Raw genomic sequence first — 17,490 nt, 5'->3', positions numbered from 1 at the left:
CCTATGATCCAAGAATAATCTGTAACGTGGGAGACATGTGTGGCCTACTTCAGAGCAGACAACTCAAACTAGAGGTATCCACATCCTAACTTCATAGCTCAAATGCCTGCAATTTTAAGGCCAGCTTGTCTTTTCCAAATGAACTCCAGTCTCTACACTTTCTAAGATACCAAGTCTCGAAATACTGTAAAAGAACGGTGGTTGGGTTTTAGAGTGGAGGTGAGCTTGTTTGCTTTTTTAATTTGATTTTTCAAAAGTAGAGCAAAGCCAGTTCTTTGCCAAGAAGGTGAATAAGGTAGCTCCAGAAAACCCCAAGCACCCACTGAGAAAAAGGAAGTCATAAGCCAGTAAAAAATTAAGCTTAATTGCTTAAGGTAATTGAAATGGGTAGAAATCATGGATACAGACAAGTTATCTCAGCTACAGTCACACTTTATGTTGTACTCCTCTGTTTAGGTTCAGCTGGGTTGTGCTGGGTTGAAAATGGAGCTTTTGTGCCAGCTGCAGAAGGGAGGGAACAGCAGAGAGATGCAAGAAGCAGGACTGGGCTGAGGAGTGGAATGGTACAGAGCCAGAGCTGAGTGCGAAGTGTCAACTGTTAAACAAAACCCAAATACCTTGCTAAAGTTTCACTCCAGCAATCAATTTAGGGCACTGTCTGGAAATGGAAGGGGATGGGGATAGAGTAAGGAAGGAACAAAAGAAGGGAAAACAAAAGTCTTCATCTTGTCTTTTCTGGGACCTTAGTGCAGTCCTTTCTGCAATGAACACTTCAGGGACACGACTTTTACATACCAGATCAAGGATCAGTCCAACATCCTGTGTTCGAAAAGAACCAGTTCTAAATGCTTTAGAAATGCAATAGCAGATTAGATTGTATCTCTAAAGGTCTCACTTACTCTCCACACATCTCTGTGGCAAAGCTATTTTCATCACTTAAAGCCAACATCTTCCCCAAAATATAAAGAGGTTAGAAACTTAGATGGTAAAATAAATTGGATTTTAATACTGAGATTACATCATGCATTTGAATCATTAGCAGCCTGTTTTAAAGAAAACTGGTAAGTGTAAGAAAACATACAATTATATGAACAGTGTCAAGAAAAAGAAATAGTTACAAAATTTATAATGTGACTGGTGACAGGACTGAATTTACAGAATAAATATATCATTACAAAAAAAGGGACATATGTGTCTTTGTGACACCCAGTCCTATGAGCAAGTGAAGTGGTCAACAATGTCCATGTCAGATCATTCTTTTCAAACTCACTTTAATTTTCCATCATCCCATGGAGAGTTCACAGGGATGTCTTGAATGCTGGCTGAGGCCTAGTTCACTACTGTTTTAGACAAGCAGCATGTGAAGAATCTCTCTAAAACTCCACTGTTGTTTCTCATTGTATACTTTCCTCTGGACATGATCTTATGTCTTTTAGCATAGAAAACATGGGCATTATCAGGTCCTGAAAAAACAGATTTTAGAAAGTCAAAATCAGAAACATAGTCCAAAAACCTATTAATAAAAGCCCCTGTCCATTCTGCAAGGGTTCAAAACCTGCTGGGCATTTTGACAGCTAGAGGAATCCTGCTACACCTCTGTTTAGGCTTTTGACTAATAAGTTTTCCAAGGAAAGGATGCTCAGAGGAGCTCATTGACATTAATGCTGTGCCTGATACCTGCCATTAGAACAAAGGTGCTACGTCAGCATAAAGTATCACTATGAACGTTTAATATTCTTTAGCTTCAGTGATGGGAGTGATCCTTTCAGAACAGAGGGTCCTTTGTACAATCATCCCCTGTGAGATATTAATCACAGATGTCCTTCAATACACAGCATATATTGAGAACAGCCATGCCTGTATCCATGAGCACACACCCTTAGGACCACACACTGCACGTTTTATTCATAGGTGCAGGTGATATCATGGCCTTGAAAACAACTCATAGGGAAAGGCTATTTCCATCTGATAAAAATGTTACACTTCAGAAAAAAAAAAAAAAGAAAAATAAGCTGCAGGCCTATTTCCCAACTCTCCTAAGGCTAGCTTCCATATAAGGTTGGGAAAGAGAGCAAAATTTCAGATTCTGAATATTTTAAATAGCTGCTTTTTGGCTTTTCTTCTCAGCTTTATCTGAGAACTTCTTTATGGCCATTGAGTCTGGAAGACAAATATGGGGAGAAAGGAAGGATATCTTGATCATTTTTCCCAGAAATTTCATACATTAAATATGTCGTTTCATAAGAAAATATGAGGTTTTTTCTAATTTTTTTTTTTTTTTTGTGTTATGATGCCATTTTCTCAGGTAAATTAAAATGCCATGACTGTCTGGAATTCTCTAGATTCTCTGTTTTGAACCATTTCATCAAGTTTGTAATATCAAATTTATAGTTTCAAGTATTCTTCAAGTCATAATTCATCTGATTCTGCCCTACGCCTTTGTATTTCTCCCTTCTTTTCTATATATTAGAACCTCAAATTCTGCACTAACTGGGGAGTGGAACAAAGCAAATATTGTTTAATGCCTGATTTTTAAGTCAGTCTGATAAACAAATAAAATATTACAGATTACATTTCGCTCATTGAAAAATAGGTGTGTTCACATGTTCTGTTAATGCTGAGGGTGCTAAAGAACCTCTTACACTATGCTATCAAGTTAAACAGGAGTAGGTAGAGGTTTTCCATCCCCTGGAAAATTCTAAAATTTCAAAACCTTAAGTAGTATGAAGTGGACTGACCATAGACTTCACAAAGTTTTCATAAAAAATGAAATCTAAGAATAAATCTTCAAGTCCAGAACTTGGCTTATCTATATGTGCATAAGCATATATTCAGGATTCTACAGAACTGTTGAGGTGAAAAAGAAGAATCCTAGAACAATGGTTTCTTTCCAGTCCAATTTTGTTTGGTTGTTTTTGTGTTGAAAGCTGTCAGATTGAAACTAGTCAAAAAGTACTAAACAAATAAACAAAACCAAATGCAAACCCAAAACCAGATTAGGGCAAAAAGGGCTGTATTGTAAAGCAAGAATGTTTTCTTTGTTTAAAATCTGAGACACAAAATATACTTTTAATTCCTTAAACTCTCCTAACAAAAGAAGCCTTGCTGTAAGAGAGTTGATTTAGAGCATAAATCTTTCTGAAAAAGGCTTATATTGCAGGTGAAATAATTTTCTACCAATTCACATTTCGAGGGCAAACTGTAGGTGACCTCTGGAGTCTTAGTCAGCACCAGAACACTCAACACAGCAAGGACAAGCCAGCACCTGCAGTCCTCTCAGTCAGTGTTCCCTTTGACCACTTCCAAACTGACCTGCAGCTGTAGGCTGGAGACTTTTTTTCTTTCCCAAAACAGAGGTACAAGATTGGATAAACACCTACCTGACCTATATGCCTGAATTTTCTTTTCTAGAAAATCATATTATGGGAGGAAGGCAGAAGAGCCTGCTACTGATAGGGCACTTATGAAGCCCTGTTTTGTTATCTACTGTTCCTGTATTCCTGGAGAGAAGTGTTTATATTTGGCGCCATGAACACAGGCAGTGGGTGCACATGCAGAGGAAAAAACGATTTTTCTCCTAAATCAAATCTCATACCTTTGGTCTGCAGGTCAATACTTTATTGGTGTAATAAGTCTTTAAGTTAGCAGGAATCATATAGGGAAAAAAAGAGTCCAAACAAATGAGCAAACAGATCCTATTTTACTGTGAGGGTAATCATACAACAGGATGAGTGTCCAGAGATGTTGTGTGAAGCCTTCGTCTTTGGGCTGAATATAGCCCTGGGAAACCTGTGCTGGAAGACCCTGCTTTACACAAAGGACTGGTGTGCATCCATTACCTGGAACAGATGCTGATCAGTCCTCCTCCCAGAGATCCCTCCTGAATGATGTTGCTGATTTTTCACCAAATATTTAATCAAACCAAACCATAGAAAACAGAATGAGTCAAGTTCTTTCGGCAATTTATTCCAGAGGAAGAGTGGTACTGACATGTGAGCATCAAGCTCCACTCTGTTATGCACATTCCAAGTCTTCCCATGAAAACATGCAACTGTTGGAAATACACTGGGCACAAATACAGATGCATTCCGTCTCTGCAGTGTTTTCCTCACGTCATTGGAAAGAAGCACTGACTTTTACTACATTTCAGATAATTCCTCAGAAGCTTAGTCTCTTCCACAGTTCTCTCTCTAATTTGGAACAGTGAGGCACCTGTTACCCCTTCAGTTTTCCAGATAATTCCTTAAAACCTGTATTAAGTGCTTTAATTGGAGAAGATGCAAAATGATCCTAGTAATATGTTTTATCTCCTTGATAGCTACAGTGGAGAAGCCAGTGACCTTGATTCAACCCTTTTCATATTTTTGATCATTGAGAAAATAGTAGGGTTTTACCTTAGGTTTACTCCTATAATGCTGGACACCTTACTGCTACATGAATGAAACCTGAAGTAATATTGAGTCCCCTAGAAAGCTAGAGCTCTTTCTTGGAAGTGCTGTAGATATTATTTGCAATTGAAGTCAAGGGAAAAATAAGAAAAACTGTTCAAATATAGGTTTCCCAAATCTTTTTCCTTGTTAACAGTGGGACAAATTCCTTGGCAACAGCCACTGGTGCTGAAATCAGCAGTCTTTCAGACAAACCATGCAAAGAGTTCTGTAATGATTTGAAGACTTCAGAGAAGTAGCAGGATCAGTTCCAGTTGAAACACTGACTTTTGGCTTGGCCACAGACTTAATTTAAAGTGTTTGGATGTGTTGAGCCTGGTAAACAGTTTTTCTCGGTGGGGACAATTCTACTCTGAAAGATTTTGTCTTATTGGTGGGAAATAGGAAAGAGAAACAAGACTTATTCCAGAAGTTTCCACTTGCTATGCTGACCTTTTAACTGAAAATAAAAGATGAAAAGCTGAATTATTCCTGCCTTTTCCAACCAAGTAACAGATACATTCAGAGTTTCAGAAGAGATGAGAACACCCAAGAGGTGCCATTTCACAGGTTTAATAAGTCTGATATTATACATGCTTCACAGTGGTGATAGATTTATTCTTGCTGTATTGTGCATAACAGCTTTGTCAGAAGCTCCTTTTACCTCAGAAAAACAGTGGTGGATGATGTTCCTAATCTCTCTGTAAAATTTTTGTGAAAGAGAATGATGGAGGTGTCCAGGGCATTTTGCTATATGGGGGAATTTTTGATTACCTATCCAATATGTAGAGAGCTTAAAAAGATATAAAATTTAATGAAACACACAAATTTGGAGAACTGATTGAAATAGATGCCTCTCCACACATTTACATATCTCCAGCTAAAATATGTACACCAGTAAAGCCCAAAGTGTGGAGTCACAGAATCACACATTCACAGAATAAGCTGAGTTGGATCATCCTCAAGGATCATCAAGCTCAATCCCTCACCCTGCACAGCACCATGCCCAGGAGTCACACCATGTGCCGGAGAGAATTGTCCAAATGCTTCTTGAGCTCTGTCAGGCTGGTGCTGTGACGACTGCCCTGGGGAACCTGTCCCAGTGCCCAAACACCCTCTGGGTGAAGAGCCTTTTCCTAATATCCAACCTAAACCTTCCCTGAAACAACTTCTGGCCATTTCCTAGAGTACAGTTACTGGTCACCACAGAGAAGGGATCAGTGCCTGCCCCTTCCCCTCACAAGAAGCTGTAACTGCAGTGAGTTCTCCCCTCAGTCTCCTCCAGGCTGAACAGAGCAGGTGACCTCAGCCACTCCTCATACGGCTTCCCCTCAAGGCCCTTCACCATCTTCATTTCCTTCCTTTAGTCATTCTCTAATACTTTAATATCTTTTTTATACTGTGGCACCCAGAACTGCCCCCAGCACTGAGGTGAGGCCGCCCCAGCCCAGAGCAGAGCAGGACAATCCCCTCCCTTGCCCGGCTGTGATGCTGTGCCTGATGCCCCCCAGGACAGGGGTGGCACTCCTGGCTGCCAGGGCACTGCTGACTCATGTTCAACTTGCCACAGACCAAGACCTCCAAGGTCCCTTTCCATGATGCTTCTTTCCAGCATCACATTCCTCAGGCTGCACACCCAGGGCTGTCCCATCCCAAGTGCAGAATCAGGAACCCATGTCACCTTACCTTGCTTCCACTGGCCATACTCTTTCATTTTTTGCCTTATTTCCAAGAGAAGATTCTTGTTCAGCCAAGCTGGCCTTCTGCCTCACCTGCTTGACTTCTGACATTTGGGAATTGCCTGCTCCTGGGCCCTTAGGAGGTGATTAAGAAGTGATCAGCACTGATGGATCCTGGTACCTGCAAAATCATTTTCCAAGGGGACCTTACTCAGTAACTCCCCAAGCAGGCTGAAGTCTGTTCTCCTCATGCCCGCAGATGAGATTTTCCTGGCACTTCTGTCAACAGAGATTTTAAAGTCCATTCCTTCACTGTTTCTGTGGCCAAGACAGCCACCAATCTCCACTTTGCTCACTCTGTTGACAAGTGCCAGATCAAGGTGGGCCTCTGTCTGAGTCAACTCTCTTAAGATCTGCTCCATAAAGTTCATCCAGGTTTTTTAAGAATCTTCTGGCCCAGGTTGTGCCATCTGGGTGATGATTCTCAATCATTTCAGGCAAGTTGAAATCCCTCATAAGGACAACAGCAGTTAACTTGGAAGTGTTCCTTAGCTCTTCAAAAAATAGTTTGTCAGGATCATTGTCCTGGCTAAGAGGTTCCCTTCTGTGTATAGAAGGCTCCCACATTATTTGTTTTCCCCTTGATTTTTATCCAGAGACTCTCAACTGTGCCATTGCCACATGTGAGCTCCATATATTGTAACCCTTCTGTTCCATACACTGCCACATCTCCACCCCTTCTGCCCTGCCTACCCCTCCTGAAAAGTGTGTACCTGTCCAGCAGGGCACTCCAGACACAGGACTTATCCCAGCAGGTTTCACTTATGCCAAAGATGTCAATCTCTGGGATTGGGCCACACCTTCAGGCACCTCTTGTTTGTTCCTCATGCTGAAGGCATTAGTGTAGAGACATTTCAGGTGTGCTACACTGTAGCCAGCATCTCTTGAGACATATTGAGGAATCACCTTAGAGCTCATTTCCTCAAGTTTTGACAGGCTGTTCCCTTGTTCATCTCTGGCCAGCCTGGTTTTGTCCCTTGCCACCTTCCAAGCTAGTTTAAAGCTTTTTCAACCAGTCCCACTTGCACTCCTGTGCTAGAACTCTTTTTCCCCTCTGTGACAGGTGCAACCCATCAGGTGTCAGGAGACCATGTGTTGAGTAGATCATCCCATGGTCAACAACCCCAAAATTTTTCTAATGAAAACAACCTCAGAGCCATGCATTGACCTGGTTGATGGATCTCCCTATTCCTATCAATATTATCTCTTGTTACTGGGAGAATCAAGGAAATCACTTTCTGTGCTCTTGATCCCTCTACCAATCGTTCCAGGGCTCTGAAGTCTCTTTCATTTGTCCTTGGACTTCTCTTTGTTATTTTGTCACTGCCATCGTGAACAACCAAGAGCAAATAGTAATCAGAGTCCTGAAAACAAGAAGAAAGTCTTTAGCAAAAGCAGGCCATTTCCAACAACAAAACAGTGTCACAGCCACACCACCACATTTTTCCTATGAGAGAATGAGTGGAACTGAGATACCATGGGTAGTAATGGGAAAATCTATCCTTATGATAGCTACCCAGTAAACTGGGTATTTTCAAGTGTTTCTGTCATTCTGAAGATTGCAATCTTACCAAATATACAGAAATACAAAAACAAATTAAAAGCATTCACAGTAATTTCAAAGGAATAAGTAAATCCCTGTGACAGCTTTGTTTGAAAATTGATACCTTTCATGGTTTTGCAGAAATCTGTCAGTACATGTTGTCTCATGTCCATATATCTGATTATTAAAAGAGTTAATCATCACATTCCCTACCAAAAGCCGTAATCCTTCATTTGTCATTGCACAATTATTTAACATTGTAAGAAATCATATTATTACAGTGTATTACAAAGCTAACTGAGAAATAAGTGGCAAGAGATGGGATTTCTTAAAGGAAGAAAACAGTCTTTAAAACCAGTGGCAAGGAAAAAGAGGTATGAAATAGGGCTAGGAGAGTGTTGTTAGAATTGTCACCTTTTCCCCCAAATGTCACTGATTTATTTCCCCTGTACAGTTCTCTGGAATTTACCTGTTTGTCTTGTTCTTAATCCCATAAAAGGCTGAGAGCCCTACCGATTTTCCAGTTTTATCTCTTTTCCACTCATCTGCAAGTGAGAGCAGCTAGTTTGACAGAAAAGCTCCTGCAGAACTGTTTGTATAGGATTCTTTATTTTGTGAATACTTTTACTTCTGAGAGTACTAATAAACAGGCATTAAACGCGGTTTCCACTAAGTAACTGGTAAAACTCATGCTGACTTCAGTGAAGTCATACTTTCCTAACTGTGGATTACAGTCTTTCATCCATGCAGAAAGATTAGTCTGAGAGATCACCATGTGAGCATCAAACCTTATCTTTCCCTGCATCAGAATCCAACCTATTGATGTGAACAGAGGGGCGAGCAGTGTCCCCTCAGACCTTTTTTGGTTGGTTGACTTAAAGAGCCAGAGGCTTCCCATCCACAAGCAGCAAATCTGCTGTATAAAAATTTGAAGAATTTCTGTCCATTTCATATAGGCCAGCAGAGAGCTTTAAAATCATAATATCATATACAGAGGCCCCTGTATACATATTAATTTGGTTATTCAGGTGGTCCCAATAACATTCTGACACTGTTACTGCCCCATTCATATAAATCTAGAGGGTGAAACAGATCCTCAATTTATTTAATACATGACAGATATTTTTACCAGTTGGCATAAAGTCTCAGAGCTGAAAATTTTAAAAAATTAATGGTAGAGATCAATGTACCAAAGAGAATGGTCCTGTGTTAGATACTTTCCCTCATCTGGCCTTTTTCATGTGTGTCTTTTCAATTGTGTTGTGACTCACAGGCTCATTGTTAGGTCTTTGTGGAGGAAACTGCATTCTGCAGGTCCATTATTCTCAGAGTTTTGTTTTGGTTTAGCTTTTATTTTATTTTATAAGAGTAGGACACTACCAAAAATAATGTTTGTGAGAACTGCTAAGTGCAAGGTGTTTTGTGTGCTGAATCAATAAACAATATTAAAAAAGGAAAAAAAAAAAAAAAAAAACCTCAACCAGAACAGAAGGACAAAAAATCTGTTTAAAAAGATGACAAGTCAAATCTAGAAGGGAGAAAAGGGGGAATCAATTCAGTGCAACATCTGCTTCAGGATAAACCAGTAAAATTTAATTCATTTTCATACAGCATCTTTCAAACAAACCTCTGAAAACATTTAATAGCAAAAGATAAAATGACAAGATAACTTGTTTCAGAAGAGGTTATTGCAACTCTCTCACAGAGAGCAAACTAAGAAAACTGGGTGCAGCAACAGGCTGGGCCAGGGAAAAAGATGAGTATTTAAAGGAGGGGAAAAGTATTATAATTATATATATATATATATATATATATATATGCTTGTACAATATAACAGAAAAAAAGAGATGAATAATAATATGAATGAAGACAACGTTGAACACAATGATGGGGATGGTCTTGAGGACAAGTATAAGAAAGTTTCTCCTTGTATAAAACTTGCATCTTTTATATTTATGTAGTAACTAAATTTCAAGGCCTTGCAGAATTGGTAAATTCATTTTGCAAATGGAAAAACCTAGACTAAAAAAATACCCTAATAGGACATTTCTAGGAACAGAGGCAGCTTCCTACTCACAGCAGCTGGAGGATGAGAAATGAGACTGCCAGTACATGCCAGGACAAGAATAAAAAAGCTTTCTCTGTTACTTTTGGCATATGCAGTACTTTGTCATTTTTTGCTGTAATAGTGTATGGTACTTTTCAGCAAGTCCATGAGTGCTAGCATTCCAGTTTAAGTGCTTGAATTATTTATTGGAAGTACAATTTTTGCATTGGTCCGTCATCTTTGAAGATCACAAAACAAGTCAGTGTCAGGGACATGGATGTGACTCAGGAGCTCCAGGTGCATGGAAGATGACATCAGTTCAGAGAAGAAAGGGACAAGGGCCACTCAATTGTTTACATGCTAAATAATTTTTGACAGTTAGACACCCAGTATCTGTGCAAGCAGACAAGAGATTAGCACTGTGCCTATGTATTGTCTGCCTTTGGAGGACTAGGAGAGCACAAATTCTCATTTTTAGTCAGTGTATTTTCCCTGGCATTCAGCTTCCATTTTTTTTTTTACTCTATTTTTTTCTTCATGCTTTCATATTGCTTTGTACCATAAATAATGCATACATGGCTTGCCATCTAGCAATTTGTTGGCATCAGAGACATTCTAGCAAAAGTGTTAACTTCCACACATAGTTGTACATTTTGAAGAGCATGGATATTTTCCTGTGATTGAGAAATATGGCAATGCTGACAGGATATTCCCAGAACAGTGTATACATGGCAGGGTGCTTGGATCACACCTGCCAAGGAAGCAGGCGCAGTGCCAGCACACTATATGCACTCCCAACTTACTGAACTAATATAAACCAGCATCCCCATCCTGCAGTTGGCAGCCCTGGGACAGTCTGATGCACCCAGTTACAACTCAGCTGCTTGCCCATATGCCACCTGTTATGTGACAGACCTGTGGCGGCAGGAAGGGGACTGAAGAGAACAGAGATGCATTGACATCCAAATATTGTCTTCAAATATATTAATATATGCACACAAAAACACTGATTATAAAGAGTCCTTACTTACATGTTCTCACTCTTTATTAAATGTGTTCTTGCTTTTTAGTATATATATATATGCATACTAGTAAACATAGATGATATAAAAATTAAATTTATTATTTTATTTGTTTTATAGCTGTATTTAGTGGTTTCTTTTTATATTTAAAAAATCCCAACAGTAGATATTGCAAAATTTCACATTTTATTACACCATAATGTTTTCAGATACCAGAACAGATTGCAACTACATAGAACTCAAGGTAATATATTTTAGACTATGTCAAGTAAAGCCACTACTTTGCTTGTTAGAAATGTATCGTTAATTATACATTTACATAACTATGCTTTAAAAACAGTAAAAATATTTTAACATTCTATTTTTTTTCCTGTAGTTTCCACTTGTAAGAATAAACTTACTTAATTTTAAAAGTTAAATTCTTTCTTTAGGAGGCATGTTTTAGACAGGCAGTAATTATTTTGATCCCTTCTCTCCACAAAATAGTGATAGATTAATGAGATTGTTTTTTCAATCTGCTATGTTTGTTTTATTTTTCAATTAACTCCAAGGTGACTTTAAATACCGTGTTTAAACTTTCTTGTAAGCTAAAAATTAGGGTCCATAATGTCTTATGGTTTCACAACATCTGTATGTTCAGTTGTAATTTAATAGAAACGTCCTCTAGAAATGCCCACTACACCACATGGTTTGTGTTACTAATCTCTGGGAACAGTACTAAAATGAACTGTAGGTCAGTGTCAATGAGAGTGACAGGAAGTACCCCTCAACATGGTCCAGAGGCCACTGACAGCAGGATCACATGGGTAGCAGTACTCCAAACCTCTGAGTTACTGGCAATGTCATGGCTAACCCCTCACTCCTCACAAAAGAATAGGGGAAAGGAAGCTTTGGGCAAAATACATTCAGATCCTCCAAAAGAAGAAAAATTTAAGCTTCCAGATCCATTTAGTAGGATTAGCGGGCCTCATGATGCTCTGTGCAATATAATCCTGGTGGGTTGTCTGTAAAGGACAATTTCTGCTGTATTTTCTCATGTTCTCAGACACTCTGTGACAAACCTTGTGTCTCAGTTGAAATGGAACATTCCTGCTCAAATTCCCAGGTTAATTTTCCTTTCCTGGATGCAGAAGTGAGGATTTTTGAACAATTGGGGTTGCTTAGTCTGGAGAAAAGGAGGCTCAGGGGGGAGGGACCTTATCACTCTCTACTACAAGTGGTGGCCAGTCTCTTCTCCCAAGTAACAAGAGACAGAGCAAGAGAAAACAACTTCTATTTGCAACAGGGGAGGTTCAGATATTATGAGAAATTTCTATCCTTAAAGAGTTGTTAAAAACTGGAACAATTTGCCCAGGGAAGTGGTGGAGTCACCATCCCTGGAGGAATTTAAAAGATGTGTAGATGTGGCACTTGGGGACATCATTTAGTGGAGGACTTGGCAGAGCTGGGTTAATGGCTGAACTCAATGATCTTAAGTGTCTTTTCCAAACTAAACGATTCTGTGATTCTAGGCACTGGCCTCTGGGAAGGAAATTAGCTCTTGAAAGAAAGCATGTGCCTAAGCCATTCTTCTCCAGCTAGCAGAATTTTGAAGTGATATTGACTGGATGTCCATGTCATCCATTGACAATAAGTCATAAAGATGGCATGTGAAGATATGAAAAAGGGAAATAACTGAAAGTCTGTACATTGCATATAAATCCCAGAGGTAATTACCCATCCAATTCCACATTTTTCCATCTGGCTGTACATCATTTGAAGTTTAAACTCTTATTTCAGTTTGCTTCATGTTCTCTCTGTATCATGCTTTCTTCCATTCCCTGCATGTTTTGTTGTGGGGTTGGAATCTTATGAGAGCTGGATGCACCTGCAGAACTTTTTTATAACATATATACAAAGCAACATCTTCTGCAAGCCCCAGTATTGGCAAGTGCTTCCCCAAACACCATCAACCTGTGTAACATTTATCTGTCCTAAGTGCATGCTTGTCAGGTTTCACCTTTTAAAATTAAATGCAAAGGCTTGTCAGCATCTTTCATTGTCCTTCCAGGAGTATAACAGTCAGGCATATAAAGGCATATTGATAATATATAAATACCAGTAATTCAATATTAATTCTACTTTTCTCTTTTTGTTAGCACAGGCCCTACCTAACGTTGACTTTAATCAGTCAGCTTGCTCTATCAGTACAAGGTGACCACTTGCATAATGTAATGCCATGTTTAGCTTTCTTAATCACACACACCTAATTTTCCTGACATTGATTTTTACTACGATTTTATCCATAGAAGGATTTATGCAGCACATATCTCCTACATCTTTCTGCCCAAGAGACAATTACAAATATAGTTTAACTAATTGAAATAATAGCACACTATCTACATTAATAAAAAAAAGGAAGTATCTAAATTTCAAGGAGTCTCTTGGATTTGAGGTCTGAATGCAGGAATTTGTAATCAGCCTGGCTAAATTGTAAATTCTCTCACATGTAGTGTAACACTTCTGGGAAACCTTTTAGCTCTTCTGTCATGGTATTTCCCCTCTGTAAATTTATTTACTGTATCTGTCTCACAGAAGTGTCAGGAGAATCAATCCTTGTACAGCTGCAGTTTGGATATTACTTAAGGAGAAGGATTTGGAATTCCAAGGGTTTTGGTGTGATTGCACTGTACTCTGGGTGGATAGGATGGTGGGTTTGACAATCTCCCAATGTACACAACAGAACACCTTAGGAGCACTCGCAGCCACTGATGCCCCCTGCTGCTTCTCCAATACAGAAGGGCCAGAGAAGGGCTATAAAATAAAATTTATTTATTGTTGTCCCCACTTGCCTATTCTTCCCATCATTTCTAGCACCCAGACAAAACATTAAAATGGTAAATTGTGCACAATAATCCAAGTGGTGCCTGTGAAGGCAACAAAATATAGTAAGATCTTCCTCAGAGACCTCCCCACACATACCCCCTCTCTTTTGCTGTCTCTGGACAATTTGATTTGCCCTAAGATAAGAATGCTAGGTGGGAGTTACAGGTGGAACTGTCTGGATGCTCACATAATGAATGCATCTCAAGGATGGGGAAGCTGTGATGATTGTGATTGACTTTGGTACACATGGGTCTGCAAAAGGGTCTTCAGTTCTGCTGAGGACTGGGTCAGCAGGGTAAACTGTTCTCCCAAGGTTGTAGGCAGTTTCCAGGTGGATCCATTGGCAGGGATGCCTGCAGAATATATCCAGCCCAAAGACAGAGAACACTCCCTTCTGAACAGGTGAGGAAAATCTCTAAGATCTGGTCATATGTGGAGGTAAAATCTTAAGCGGTTACACAGCTGCTGTTGCTTTGTCCCCTTATACCCTGCAAGGCCAAAAACTGTAAACTTGGACATTTCTACACTGACCTGCTTATATTATAACAATTTAGACCCATTTATATTATGTGCTATGTTGACAATATCTAGACACTCTATTAGCAATAAATCTAACATAATCATTCACAATACTAAAATTAAATTTCTGAGAAAATAGAGAACATTTAGATACTTACACAGCTGTCACTCAATTTGAAAAAAAAAAAAATGCTTCAAAAGCACCTGAGAAGCAGCAACACACTTCCACATACATTAACTTCTGGGATGCAAAACACAGTCCGGCTATGACTGCCACATGAAAATGCCCAATTCTATTGACAGTCATACACAATTAAAAAGAAAATAAAATAGTGCCATTCCTATCAAGTCCCCAGTCATTAAATCTGTTTAGTGTTTCTAAAGTGGTGTTATATTGATTTAATGATGCTATTAGTAATATCTGCAGAGAATATATGAATATAAGCAATTACTCTTTGGGATATTCCTTCCTGGTAGAGAAAACACCTAATTTCACTAATTGCCTCTATTTCTGTTTCTGTTAACTGTACACTGTATACATGTTAATAATGTTATTATCAGTAGGAGTGAATTTTAATTAACATTCATGTGTAGAAATTTAATTAAAACTAAACATATCCCAATAAGTTTACTTTATTAAATCAATTGCATAGTTATTTCTAGAGTTAAAGCCTTTTTCCTAGGTATCAATTAGCGAAGAGATCTGCAGCTCACCATGAAAGAAAGTTAAAAAACCTGTACATGAAACACACATCTAGAGACTCTATCCCTAACTAATACCCAAAATCAGATGTTACATTAAGCACTGCTATGAATACATAATAGGAATTATTACTACATAGTCATCCAGCTCAGAAAATATACTGTATATTTTTATAAACTCAGGAAAAGTAAGTATGAAGAACTGGAAAACCAAATCACCCCCACCCAAGGGGTTTACAACCGGGCAAGAAATTGAATCCAGGTCTCATGAAAATTGGCTCAGTGCTTTAACTACAAGATGTTAGAGATACAACTGATCAGTCATTGAGATTTTATAGACTTGAAGTACAAAACAATTTCAGAGTTCAATTTCAGGTTCTTCCCTGCAGAAAACCACAGAAATTGGAGGAGGTGTTTCATGGAATTTAGGGAATTCAAGCTATTCTGAAAATCTGTACTTCTTACTTGTTTTAATCCTCTCACCACCATGTGGATATGACTAACGCTGACATAGGATACAAATATAAAATGAATTATTACTTTGAGCATGCTGCAAGCATAAATGTTTGGCAATATACCTGAATTTTAGTAAGAGATTTATAGGAAGATTAGAGTTTTTTACTCAAAGGCTAGTAAAATGAATGTGAGTCTTTTTTGACTCTGAGAAAATTATGTTAAGGTCCTTGACAGGTGAATCAGCCATGGCTGTGCATTTGGCAGATTTCCACAATACCTTACATGATTTCAGAAATTTTTCAAAATTATAATACTCTTCTTTGCAAGTTCTGGAGCAAATACTCCCTGGAAGTTCTAGGTACTTCTTGAAACCAGATGTAAGAGCCTAAAATGAATTCAAATCTCCTGATTTGAATCACTAGTGATATTATATATATTTGAGACTATGCTTCTTGTGATCCATTTCACAAGATAATCAAACTAGATCCAGCACCACTATTTAAAAGAGGACTACAAGTCTCAGGTGTGACTAATTTCTCACTGTCTACCACAGAAAGGTTTGCTTTTATTGGCACCTTAGTAATCCTGATCCATGCCATTTAACTCCTGGCACGCACACAGCAAACACAATTAGCAATCCCAAACATTTCATTGCACCTGCTGCACATGTGCAGACATGTGTGCACATGTGGCAGCTTCAGCCACACTGACACTCAGAAAGTTGTCATGAGCAGACACATGGAGACAATATGACTCTTCTTGAGGTACGAGAGATGACAGAAAATGGCATGCTGCTATTAAACACACTTAACAGCCAAGACACACGCCTTTCAGTCACTGTCGGTGCTGCAGTCATTCCCAGTGGGCAATGGCAGCTCTCACACATCATCAAGGAAATTGTCAGTAATCCCTGGAGACCATCTCTGTCATAATTGGCTCTGGTAGAGGAGGAGGATGTCAGGGAGAAAGATATTAACACACCATCCTGAGATGGCAATAGTGGCAGTTAACACTCCTTCAGACTTTCAAAACTCCTGTGGAAGTCAGAGCATAAATATGAAGCACCAAGATGACATTTTTTACAGCTGCTTCTCATAGTATCATGACATTTAAAGTGCATACTAAAATCTATCAAGTACATTTAAAACATAATTATGCCATAACATGCATTATATACCTAATATGAGCAGGATTTGTCTATCGGTGTTTTGAATTTGTAATGCAGACAATAGAATATAATGTGTTCAGAGTGCTATTTTTTAAGTTTATTATTCAATTAACATGTATACTCTCCCTAAGAAAATAAAACATTTTGAGGGGCACAAAACATTTTTACTGCACATGCAGAGTATGCAATTTAATCTTTAACAAATTGCTTCTGCCTTTAAATTATGTTATTAGTATGCTAAAAAAATTCTTACATGTTGTCATCACTCTTTAAATTTCACCACAATGTACTGGGCTATACATCTGCCAAATGGTTTTGCTTTCAGTCTGCTCAATTAAAAACAGAAATATATTTGTCCAGACCCTAATCCTATGCTAATATTCTATAGAAAAGATTTGAGTTAACTTTATAATACTGTTTCAAATTTTTCCAATGTTAAAAGTGTTTTACACTAATTGGTTGATGTTTCAGAACGATAACTGGAATCCTACTAAATACTTAACATGTCCTTTACCTAATCATTCAAATGTAGTTCAGTATTGGGTTAGAGTATTTTTTTAAATAACTTTTTGAGATAGGACATTATAATGAAGTTCTGAAGGGGATCTGCCTCCTCAGTTCCTTACATGCACTTCTAAGTTCAGACGATTTTTTTTTTAAAGGAAATGGAAACTAGAAAACAGATTTTTTTAAAATAATGAAAATTGAGATCAAGATTAAAATAAAACAGCAACAAAAATCTCCCCATTTCCTTTATTTGTCCTTTACAGAGTGCTTGTTTTCAATGACAAATCCCAGACTGGCTATAAAAACTGGTTTCTCTGACCCCAGGCTCCTTTGTGACTTGCTCTCTACCACTGCAGTTTCCATGCTTGCTGTCTCTCTCTGTCCCTCCTACTTTTGTTTTGGTGAGACAACTGAAACTTTTCACAGTCTTCCCTCCCCTGGCATTTTGATAGCCCCTGGAGACTGGCAGTTCCCCCTTCAGAGGAGCCATTCCAG

General features: G+C 38.6%; 1 long non-coding RNA gene across 1 annotated transcript; it reads right to left on the bottom strand.

Moving 5' to 3' along the window:
* Positions 1–978: 978 nt before the first annotated feature.
* On the bottom strand, positions 979–7,190 carry LOC111926495 (uncharacterized). Its single transcript, XR_002862999.2, has 3 exons — positions 6,880–7,190; positions 6,114–6,287; positions 979–1,463 (listed from the first exon to the last, which is right to left on the bottom strand). It is a non-coding gene; the product is annotated as an uncharacterized LOC111926495 (long non-coding RNA).
* Positions 7,191–17,490: the final 10,300 nt, after the last annotated feature.

The sequence above is a fragment of the Cyanistes caeruleus genome, chromosome 3, assembly GCF_971803275.1.
Source record: "Cyanistes caeruleus chromosome 3, bCyaCae1.hap1.1, whole genome shotgun sequence".
In the NCBI taxonomy this organism is placed as follows: Eukaryota; Metazoa; Chordata; class Aves; order Passeriformes; family Paridae; genus Cyanistes; species Cyanistes caeruleus.
The sequence above is the reverse complement of the archived record's forward strand: the minus strand, read 5'-3'. Positions and strand labels throughout refer to the sequence as shown.